Here is a 12395-nt window from a genome sequence, read left to right as displayed (position 1 = left end):
CAACATTCATGGAGACATTTTAATTTGGGGGACGGCATGAGTAGAGGGAACCAATTAACAAAAAGAGCTACCAATCAACTGCAGAGGATCTGGGTGATATGCTAAAAATACCCCCAAATCGCAAGATCTGAAAACCTTAAGGAAAGGCACTCATCACTGCTCAGTAATCACAAAGGCAGGTAACCTCTCATACTGCAGCGGTGGCAGAGAAGGAGGTTAGAAACTCAGATGAGCTCTGGAGGGGGCTGTGACTCAATCCTAGGCTCTTAGTCCTCATAACCATTTCTGTAATCAGACTGGCTTCTGCACACTGAAGGGTGCAATCATGGCCTTTTCCCACAGAAAGCTAAGTAATAGTGTACAAATCAAATCTCTAGTCTTTTCTCTTCATTCCAGATACTAACTTATTTCCATTTCACCGCAGTTCATGAATACATTTGATCATAAAATAACTTGGCAGTTTTTGGGGGTTAATGTTGTTTAACCTGGAGTAGAATGGATGCCAAGGCAGGGCCGAGGGCTATGGAGCAGATGTGGACCTTCAAGAAATTCCTTCCAGTCACGCCATCCTCTAAGCAGAGTCCAAACATAGGTCTTTTATTCCTGACTTCAGCTGCAAACCACAGACTGTTCGCTGTGGGATTTGGGGATTTGGTTTGTTTTCCTTTAGCCCCATGACCATGACTTTCCTAGCATGTAAGCAAGTTCATTGTCCCTCTGCCAAGCTCCCCAATGGGTCCTCACAGAACAGACTTGGCACCCAAGACAATCGAGTTAGGCCGCAGAATCTCCAGAAAAAGGTAATGTTGGAGGCAGGTAACGCATTCAGCCGAGCCTTCTTCCTGGCAGTGTGAGGGAGCGCCTGAAAAAGCTCTCGGGCCTTCAAAGCTCAGTGGCAACAACAACAAATGAGTATGGGCCTGGTCCTCTTGGGCAAGACAGGGTAGGTAACGTGCAAACAAGTTTGACTTATTTTCATCTCTCTGCATTCAAAAAAAAAAGTCACACTCCCACGCAGGCCACTTTCATGGAGTCATTCAGCTCTGCCTCCCTCATGTGTGATCCAAAGCTCTTTGCATCTCTGACTGCCTCCCAGTACCTGAGGGTCAAGTACCCCACTGAGAGCTCAGGAAGAGAAGCCAAAAAGATTTGGAGCTGATGCGGGTGACTGTCGCGCACAGATGGCCGGTTATCGATGTAATCTGTGTATCTGCGAGGCATGTGCTGTAAGGAGGCAGCTGCTAAACCAAATGAGTCAAGCCACAGTTTTAAAGAAGAGACTGTGTGACTTGGAAAAGGATAGAATTTTTTAATGTATGCAGCTGTGTGGGGCTATGATGAATGGTTAAAAATCAGGATTATGTGCATTAATTGATTGAGGGTTTCCCAAATTGCAACCCTATGGAGGGTCAGAGAGAGAATCCATTTCACTGAGGGGGTAGTTTTGCAAGGTCAACTTTAACTCTCTCAGTCCACTGTTCTCCTGGTATGCCGGAATGTGCTTTGTTACCCCTGGTGCTCTGTGTTTGGGGATAAGAGAGCAGGTCCAGGTTTAAAAAAAGGTATTAAGCTGTCGTTTTCCTATGGAGGGAGTGCAGGGAATGTTTTTACTCCATTTATCTATCCCTTAGATGTGTGGCTTAATCTGTATGGCTGGGTAAATTCCGAATTCTCTATCCATGGCGTCACCCATAGTGTTAGTGGAAAACGAGCCAACAGGACTTTGTTCTGGGTATGTGAGCAGCGCTGAATTTTAATTGTGCTGCTCTGTCTAACAAAGGCCCAGAAGGGAAACTGCCAAGATCAATTCATTTTGATAAATCAACTGTTCCTGATGGCCATCTACACTGCACTACAGCTGCTGTGCTTTATTTTTTTGAACAAAATGATTAGGAAACAAGCGCGCTCCAACTATTACTCATACTGTTTTACTGAACTAATGAATTGTGCTGGGAAGCCTGTTATGAAGACTTTTGACCAATTATTGCATACAAACTGGTTAAAAGGAAATACATCATAATTAGGCTAACAAATCTGTTGCAATGCTTCCTTTCCTGATGAATAAATTCCTTGGAGATGGAGGGGTTGGTGGGCACATAGGGGTACTTTGCATTTTTCAGTTTATTGATTTTCATACTTCATAATATGATGGATTGGCAAACCCTGGCTCACAATTGCTCTTTGTCCAGAGTTGAATGAAGGGAGGAAAAATACCTTTCGGTATCTTAAGAAAAAAATCTCCTCCTAGACGTGAGAGGAATAAGCATATGGTCTCCAGCAATATGACTGAGAACATTCACCTAGATCAAAATGAGGAAATGCATTTCAGCTGTCACTACCATGTCATTCCAGCCTCTCCTCAACTGCATTTATGTTGCCAGCAAGAAGCCTCACCAGATCAAAATAATTGGACTCAGGCCCGAGACAGCTGTGGCCTAGATAGGGAAAACCAAATGACGTTCGGTCTCCTGGATACCAAGAAACAGGGTATGTCATCGGTGGTCAGTTAGTGATCTTCTGCACTTCAGCACTGCTCATCTGAGTGTAACACTTTCTGTATAGATCTTGGACTGTCGTTGCTTGTTATGGTTTAAAGAGAAAACGATTTTATTTTCTTTTAAAGCCTTTTACTGCAAAATTGGGGGCTCAGACATCAAGTGACACAAAGAAAACTTCAGGAGCCGATAAAAGAACCAACAATCCAATCAATGACCATGCCCCTTTTAATAATAATTTATTTTTCAAAACTGAGGGGAAATTGGCATTTATACATATCCTAGACTACCAAATGACATGTGGAGTGTGACTCTAAATTTATTAAAATTGGACATTATTCATTACCTGAAAGAGGGGAATGACTACACAAAGAGAAAGTCATCAGTTCAAGCTTTCACAGGAAGTTTTGGGCATTGATAAGAAATTTTATACCTACCTATGTTTAAAGACACTGTTGGTGTTAGGCTCTATGAGATGAAATTTAATGAATTAAAAATTTTGCAGGATCCAAGTCATTTGGACTTCATGCCCAAACAAATATAAAAGAATATCTGGACACAGGGGTAGTACTTTTCTTAGGAAGAATCAGTGTACTACCTTCCCTTATTCCATAAAAGATGTGTGAAGCACCCCTTTAATTGGCCTCCATTTTTCCTGGCCAGTGAGTACTCTTGTCTGAGGGGCTCTCCCTTAGAAACTCTTGAGTCTCCCCGTTCATAGAGCTCCCTGTTGCTCTAAGTTCATCTCTGTAATAAAGTTCCTTTCTCTGTAAAATAAAGATAATACCATGTATAACTTGAAAAGGTGTGGTGTCCTTGGAAGACCAATGTTAAAAGAGTCAAATCACTAGTAACTTAAAGGGTGCTTCCCAACCTTTCTCACATCGTAGAACACATCAAGTTAATGTTTGCTCAGACAAGGCTGTCAGGTCAGGCCACCAGCCTCCGGCAGCAACCTGCCACCCTGTGAACTGAGAGCATAAACATGTTGGGCATACTATGAGCCATGCGTGTGGGAAGCTTTGGTATCCAGTAGAGGTTCTTACACTTTTTCATGCCACAGACCCCTTTAGTATCTGGTGACACCTATGGATCCCTTCTCAGAATATTTGTAAATGCATAAAATAAAATTCATAGAACTGAAAAGGAAACTGATCATCCTGAATTACAGTTACAAAATATTTAAAAACCAAATGCACAATATAATATGTGTGCTTTTTCATTAAAGCGTTATATATAAGACCGTGACAAGTCTCATAACTACCATGATTTCAAAGTACTCATGAGTAAAAATAATATTTTAAGATATCTGCAACAATTAAATTGTGATATGAAAACATTTGTTATTTCTATAAAGTTATGGGTGTTGCTAATACTATAGTGGTTTAGGGCCTTTATTCATAGTTGAGGGAAATGCCTCAACTTTCAGTTAGAAGTGAGAGAAAATAAGGATGTAATTTTTTAAAAATCCCAACTCACGGACCCCCTGAATTTTCTCCATGGATCTCCAGTTAAAAACCCTGAATTAGAAGAAGAAAGGTACAGAAAAAAAAAAAAAAAAAAAAGGACTCTTCTCTGTTGTTTTCTATTCTTCCATTTCCCCAGACTTGTCTGGTATTTCTGAATCCTCTTTTTCTGCAGTTTCTCGATATTTCTGCTCTGTACCTATCTTCCCTTCATTCTTTCCTTACTTCCTCCTCCCATTCTCTTCCTTTACTCCATTTTCCTTTCTCCCTTTCTGTAACCTACCATTCGATACACTCAGAACATGAGCAGGTCCATCAGGGAAGGCCCTTGAATTGGCATGTCCATGGCAGACAGTGGAGGTTTGGGTACCTTGAAATGTTGCCAAGGTGTGAGTGGATGTAGCTTGCCCAAAGCCAGGACTCTTTGTCTTAAGTAAAAGAAAGAAAGCAGCTTCCACAGCACTGAATGAAAATGGGCAATTGTTTGTGACCTTTACTCAATATACAGTCAATAAAGTTATCCAATCTCCAAAGTAGAATATTTGCAGACATAATTTTTATCACTTAAACATCAAGTTCTCCCTATAGAAATTGTGGTTACATTAGTTAACCTCATATCATAAGAGAAATTAGTATTAGCAAAACCCTAAAAATATTTCTGGAGAGTCAAGAAAATTGTAAGGAAGCACAAGTATTTAAAATTGTTATTCGCATACCTCAAATACACAATCATACACTGGCACTCAAAAATATAATATTTCACACACACACACACACACACACACACACCCTCCTCTTCAAATAAAATTCTAGAAGCACCTGATATGATTATTCTCTTAGAAGCCACTGAATTCTCTGGTTGGGCTTCTGGGCTACCACTGAGTAATCCAGAGGACGGTTAAATCCCCCAGTAAGTAGTTAAAGAAAATACTGAATAAATATGTAAACAATAGTAAAACAAGAGGCTCATAAATGAAATTTTATTTTCAAATTGTGCCAGATAGGTTAAATTTATCAATGCAGAAAGAGAAGTCATTAAATGTTAAATATTTCATTTCAATAAAGCACGTGTAACAACATTTAATGTCATTTTGTGTAAGACTCTCTGAACTAATTTGCAACAAAAATTCAGCCACCTGGGTAGAAAATTGCCTGAAAAAAAAAAAAGATAATTTACAAGAATGCCAACTGAGGAAAAGCATTTAATACTATGCTACCTAGGCAGAGAACATGAGATCTTTTCCAATTACTTCAATACTCTGACATGAAGCTTTTTGTGTCATTTTGTTCTTAATTCATCGTGAAGAAGACCCACTGAGGAGGCAGGTGGAAGCATATGTGGGTAAGTCACACCTGAATTCAAACTTTTTTTTTTTTTCCAGATGACTCATCCCTTTCCAGACTACATAGGTCTCCATTCTTGGTTTCAAGTACAAATAAACATGATGTCTCTGATTCAAATTGTATGATCTTGAGCAGTTACTTTCTTCTAAGTATCAGTTTCTTCAAATATTAGAGAACAGTAATTCATAAAGCAATTATGAAAATCAAGATAGACAATCCATGTCAAGTGGTTAGTATGGAGCCTGGCACAGAGTAAGTTCTCAGTAAATGATATAGTGGCGGCCTGTAGCTGATCCACCCAACTGACCAGATAATATTTCAATCTCTGAGAAGGAAGCACACTTGAACCTTATATCATGTGGAATGCTTTTATTTGTTTAGGAATCTATTTTGTTCTCCTTATAGTTGGTGAAATATATACCACAGGTGTGCCAATGCTGTGCTAGTTTTCACACACCCAAGTTGGTAGAACTTTGATTTTTAACTTTAAATATAAACAGCTCATATTATGTCTAGAAGTATGTCACCTGCCTTAATACCACATAAAGAAAAATCACATCCACCTGGAGAAGTAGCTATAGCCTTGTTTCTATTAGGGAGAATAAATTAAAATTTTGTGATTTCTGTACTTCAAAATGCAAAGTACATTGGCTTATCCTGTGGATTTTCCAAAATATAGTATTTTTTTTAAAGTAATAGTGGCCTTTAAAAATAGGGAAATGATTAAAAATCCATCTCTTTTATTCAGTACATTCAAATATAATATCTATAAAAGCTTTGTATTGTGGTAATAATCCCTTACTATTTCCTCTCTCTCCCTGGCCTTTTCATTTATTCATTTCCCATTAATCGTAAAATTGAAATAAAAAGAGAATGAATTTTTTAAAGTCACTTTCCATTCTGGAGCTTTGTTAATTTCTTCTAAGTGTACTTTAGTGCAGTTTAATTTGCACCTAGGGGTAGCATACTGTTATTGCACTATTCACTTATTCCTCCAGATAGAAGCCATTAGCCGGGCTAGCCAAGTCCTCCACCTGGCCACCATCAGTGTACACATCGCGCCAGGCGAAAACAGGAGGCTGAGTGTTCCTTGGGGCCTGTTTCCTTTGGTATTCAAAACCCCCACTTTCTCCAGTGGGCCTGTGGTAGTGGAGGCGTATTTATGGAACTCGCATCATCTCTGACCCTACTCCCAGCAGACAATGAACATACCTATATTTCTATTCTGATACCGTGTTTCCCGAAAATAAGACCTAGCCAGACCATCAGCTCTAATGCATCTTTTGGAGCAAAAATTAATATAAGACCTGGTCTTATTTTAACATAAGACCAGATATAATATAATATAGTATAATGTAATATAATATAATATAATACTGGGTCTTATATTAATTATTGCTCAAAAAAACACGTTAGATCTGATGGTCCAGCTAGGACTTATTTTCAGGGAAACATGGTAGTTCAGTACCAAACATAGTTTTTGCTATTTAAAAGCTATTGCACTGACAAACAAAGGCTCTTTAAAGTACACTTACTAATTTGACATTGGTTGATACTTGTGATGTGTATGTGTTCTTTGTTAACACCACCAAGCAATTTTCTGTGACACCAACTGGGTGTCCTACAATTTAACTCAATTCTGACACTATCTGCCTGGAGATAGCGTCAGATCTCACAGCTTAAAGGCTCAGTACCACAGGACTTGACCACTCCCCCACTTTCAGACACTAATCAAAAGTTCTGGTTGTCACCTGTGCTTCTGACCCACTGGCTATAAACCGGAGTTTCCCATGACCCCCTTCTTGGATTTGATAAATTTGCTAAAGCAGTTCACAGAACTCAGAGAAACATTTTGCTTACTAGCTTACTGGTTTATTCTAAAAGGATATAACTCAGGAATAGCTAGATGGAAGAGATGCATAGTGCAAGGTATGTGGGAAGGAGCTTGAAGCTTCCATGCTCTCTGGATGCACCACTCTCCCCGAAACTGCACGTTGACCATTCCAGAAGCTCTCCAATCCCTGTCCTTTTGGGTTTTTATGAAAGCTTCATTAGAGTTGATTACAATCCTTGGGCATTGATTCAACCCTTCACTCCTCTCCCCTCCTCAAGGTCAAGCAGGTAGGACTGAAAATTTGAACACTCTAGTCATATGGTTGGTTCCCCTGACAACCAGCCCCCATCCTTAGGTGTTTTCCAAAAATCCCTTCACTGGCATAGTCTCACTAGTCTGGTTGAAAGGGGCTTATTAAAAATATAAAGATACCTTTATGGCCCTTATCTCTCAGGAAATTCCAAGGGTTTTAGGAGTTCTGTGCTAGGAATGGGACAAAACCAAATATGTATTTTTTATAATGAATCACAATATCACAATACTGAAATTCAACGTTTTGTTAACATTATAAGGAAAGTCTAGAGAGAAACAGGAGTGACCTAGGTTGGCTCAGCCAATATATTATGGATGTCCACACTTTGGAAAATGTACAGATTTTGAACTATGGTGAGATTTATTTGTAGGGTAACTGTACAACTCCATACCACTATGAATTAGATTTTGATAAATTTGAAATGTCACCTGATATACACCTATGTTGAAAATGATTTTTCTCTTAGATGATAGCATCACTAGTTTCTAGGTTTTCTTCCCCTAACTTAGCATTTTCACTAATTTATAAGAAGTTTCATGCCCTACATGTCACCTGATAAGCACTAATTTTAACACAGAATAGTATGAATTTAAAATTTAACTCATGTTTCACCTGGATGGGAATCTAGTACCCAAGAGAACAGAATTTTTAATTATTTTATTGGGGAATATTGGGGAACAGTGTGTTTCTCCAGGACCCCTCAGTTCCAAGCCACATCATTGTTTTCAATCTTAGTTGCACAGGATGCAGCCCACCATCCCATGTGGGACTTGAACCGGCAACGTTGTTGTTAAGAGCTCACACTCTAACAAACTGAGCCATTTGGCTGCTCCAAGAGAGCAGAAATTTTTAACTAAGGATCAATTATGTCACATTTGAATGAAGGAAACATTAAGCATATTGTATAAAATCAATAGTGTGGGGAAATGTGCAACAATTTTAGATGAATAGGACATAGAACAATATTTTTATTCTCTACGAAATCTTATAATTAATCTCATATTTTTATTTTTGAACAATATTCACATCTTTCTCCTTAGGTTTCGACAAGAGACATAGGATTCAGAAGACCGCATCTTGGAGGTCTTGGGACTTTATCTTAGAGAATGATTCTTGTCCTTGGTCATGTTTTTCTTGGTCTCAGTCGCCGCTAAATACTATACCTACAGGTGATTCTGGAAAAATGCCCAACAAGTTATTACACCAAAGAGCTGAAGGGAAGCCTCAAAAATCTTTAAATCAAGTAAATAAAAGTTGCAAGTTTCTTCTTCTACAGCAAATTAACTTTTTCTTTTTAATTGGTTGGGAAAACCATCTGCTAAATAGCTTCTTTCTTTACTGTGTGCAATTTAAATGGCTGTTCAAAGTTGTTATCTAGGTGCCTAGCTCAGAGCCCAGCACATGGGAGATGCCACATAAATAGCTTTACAAGTAATAAGAGGTAGTTTAGTGAACAGATGAATGAATGAATGAATGAATGAATAAATGAATGAATGAAGACCATATTCTACGTCTTAATCTATCACTACCAATTTAGCAGAAATGTCCTGAGAAGTGCTATTGCTAATGTTATATTAACATTTGTCACCATCACATTTTCCCTATTCATACTGTTAAAAATGTGCATGTAGAATTGAACTCTAGATTGTTCTGAAGTATGAGAAACCAGGGAACAGAGCAAATCAAGGTGGGGGAAACTTTCCAATCTCTTCAGCTTCTCTGATAAATTAATAAACTATCCTGCATGTTGTTCTGGATTTTTAAAGTTTTAAAACAAATTTCTTTTTTCTTTTAGCTTGGCCCCTTTAAGAATCAACCGAAATCCCAGTTTTGAAATGTGAAATATCCTTCAACCATAAAAAGACAAAAAGGGAAGGGATGAATGATACATTCAAGGGTATAGTTTCAATGAATTAGTTTGCTATGTTGCCTCACAGCAGACAGTCTGGAAATGACAATTGATAGGCTTTTTGGTGATATTAGCAGAGTAGTAAATATAATGTATATGTTATTTTTATTCCAGACAGGATGACTGGAGGTAGTTACTGGTGAATAACAGTAAATTGTACCAGATGCCAAGTAAATTTGAACAGCCTTTTAGCTGCACTTCTCATATTCACATACTAATTAGTATTTTAATTTTTAGGTATATAACTCAATACCAGGTTTCAATACAACTTCACATAAAAAGAAAATTTCAAAAATGTCTATAGAACAACATCCTGTTCTTGAGAACAGTATTCATAATTAGATCAAGAAATTATTCCGTATCTACCCAAGAGAATGAAAGCACACATCCACATGAAGACTCATCTGTGAGTGTTCTTAGCATCGTTAGTCATATAACCAAAAAGTAAAAACAATACAAATGCCGTGAACTGGTGATTAGATAAACAAAATGTATTACATCCAGACAATGAAATATTATTCAGCACTAAAAAAGAATGAACTACTGATAAATGCTACAACATATGTTAACGTCAAAAACATTATGTGAAATGAAATAAGCCAGGTACAAAAGACCACATAGCATATTATTCCACTTATATTTAATGCCCAGAAAAAAAAATCTATAGAAATAGAAAGCAGATCAACGATTACCTGGAACCCGGCATGGGAGCAGCAATTGACTGCAAAGGTCTCTTTGGGGTGACAGAAGGTTCTAAAATCGAATTTTGGTGACAGTTACATAGCTCTGTAAATTTACTTCCTCCCTGATTCCTCATCAATCCTTACTTTACGTGACCTCTCCGTAACATGCTTTTGAGCCTTAGAGTTGATGCTATAATGGACTGAGACTTTGGGGAACGTCGGGGTGGGTGAATGGATTTTACACCTTCACCTCTCCAAATACCCATGACATCACTTCCAACTACCTCCTGCAATTTCCACTTGGATAACACATTGACAGTACAGATTCACATACTGAATCTCATCAAATCTAAATTGTCATCAATTATAAAATAACCCATTACTTTATATACCATTAATTTGAAAAGTTACCAAGTTGATCATGATATGCTATTCATTTTAAGAACCATATAGTAAACCATACATTAAAATGTGGGTGTGGGTGTGGGGGGGACACTTGGGTTCAATGAACTGTCATAAAGAGATGAAGGGTTTCCTCAAGGGAATTCAGAAAGGAAGACATTTCAAGGAGCTGGCAGAGCATGAGCAAAGGCACAGATGTTTGAAAATGCCTGGTCTGTTGGGCAACTATAGCAGCTAGAAAGACCAAAGCCAACTTGAAACAGTCTGTTATTAAAAAGATCTGAGCAATTAATCAGGCTTCCAACAATCATCCATAATCCCCTACCTCTGAAAGTTACTTCAGCAACAACGTTCAAACTTACTGAAACACAGTGTCACTTCAAATGACAATGGATCATTCACTTCAGTCTTGAAACCATCCTCTTTCAAGTCCCTTAGTGAGCAGTTACACATTTCTAGGAATTCTATAACTCACAAACTATCAAATTACATTAGTTCTTTAGAATTCTAAAATAACAGTTTTCTTCTAAAAATGTGGTAAAGGTTGGGGGGAAACCATGTGAAGAATGTGTAATGCTTGCACAGACCTTTACTAACAATATTACGCAGTCCAAAGCCCAGAACGTGCTATAGTCTATGGGAAAATGTCAAGGATAATGAAGATCATTTCTAGATTTTTGGATCCAATTTGTGATCAACTGGATCACAAAGAGAAAAGAAATGGGTCTCTCTTGTTCACTTCACTTTGGGGAGACAGTATCAAAACCTACAACAAAGAAAGCAGAAATAAGGGTATTTTCCTAGCCGGCCCTGCTCCAGCTATCTTCACCTGGAAAGGACAGAGGGACTCAAGCCCAGGAAAGATGAGGAAGAGTCAGAGCATCCAGGTGGCCCATTTACTGTGGTCACAGCAGCTAGGCCCAGCTGGCTTGTGTAGTGAACTCTGTTTCCTTGGGGTTCTGGAAGCACTTGCAGATATTCAGGAGGAACAAATACCAAGGAACTTGAAAGAAATCAAGTGATCTCTATTCAAGAAAAGCTTCACACTCAGTTATCACTGCCCTCCTTGTAAGGAATTGCTACTGCTTTCCAGCTTGTCATATCTCAGCTCCCACTCCTCAGGCCATGCTTCAGGCTTTCTTTTACCCCTGAAGTTGCTTCAATTCACTTGACAAAACCGAAACTGCCCACAAAGCCACCAAGCTCTCTGCGCCGCACGGTTCCAGAGAATAATGTACTGGAGCGAGGATCGGTTTCATGCTGGCACGTAAGTACCTCATTGTGGCTGATGTGGTCTTGTGATTTAATGCTTTAATAGGTTCTTAGGGATGCTGATGGAGCCATCAACAAACCATGACCAGTGTCTAATCTAAACATACTCCACGGATCCCTTCTTCCTGATTTGCCTCTCCATCTGTGTCCACAGTCTTACTAAAGTTCACAGAAGCCTAAGCTTGCTTTGGAAGCAAGCTAATCCCATCGTTGGACCAGCAATGGTTCTCAGCAGGAGACATTTAGCCCCAAGGGGACATTAAGCAATGTCTGAAGACATTGTTTGTTATCACAACTGAGAGGGGTGAGGAGGATTACTACCAGTATCTAAATGGCAGCATCCAGGGATACTACTAAACATCCCACAATGCACAGGACAGCCCCACAGCAAAGAATTATCCAGCCCAAAACTTCAATAGTGTTAAGATTGAAAGAACATGCAGTAATCTAACAAAATGTTACTAATTACGTGAGTATAAACTCATTTCTCATTTGCAATGTATTCTTGGTGTCTAGAGTTATAGCACCTGCCTTCAGAGATTTAACAATAATAAGAACCAGAATACGGACCTGTTCTGCATACCTGTCATGCATACATTTCCACATTCAGAAATCACCAGCATCACATAAAATAACGCACGTCCAAAACTTTCTTGATTTTTTTTAATTACTAAAAT

This window comes from Rhinolophus sinicus, chromosome 17, assembly GCF_057876585.1.
Source record: "Rhinolophus sinicus isolate RSI-liver-muscle chromosome 17, RSI-T2T, whole genome shotgun sequence".
NCBI lineage: Eukaryota > Metazoa > Chordata > Mammalia > Chiroptera > Rhinolophidae > Rhinolophus > Rhinolophus sinicus.
This window is presented reverse-complemented; position numbering follows the sequence as displayed.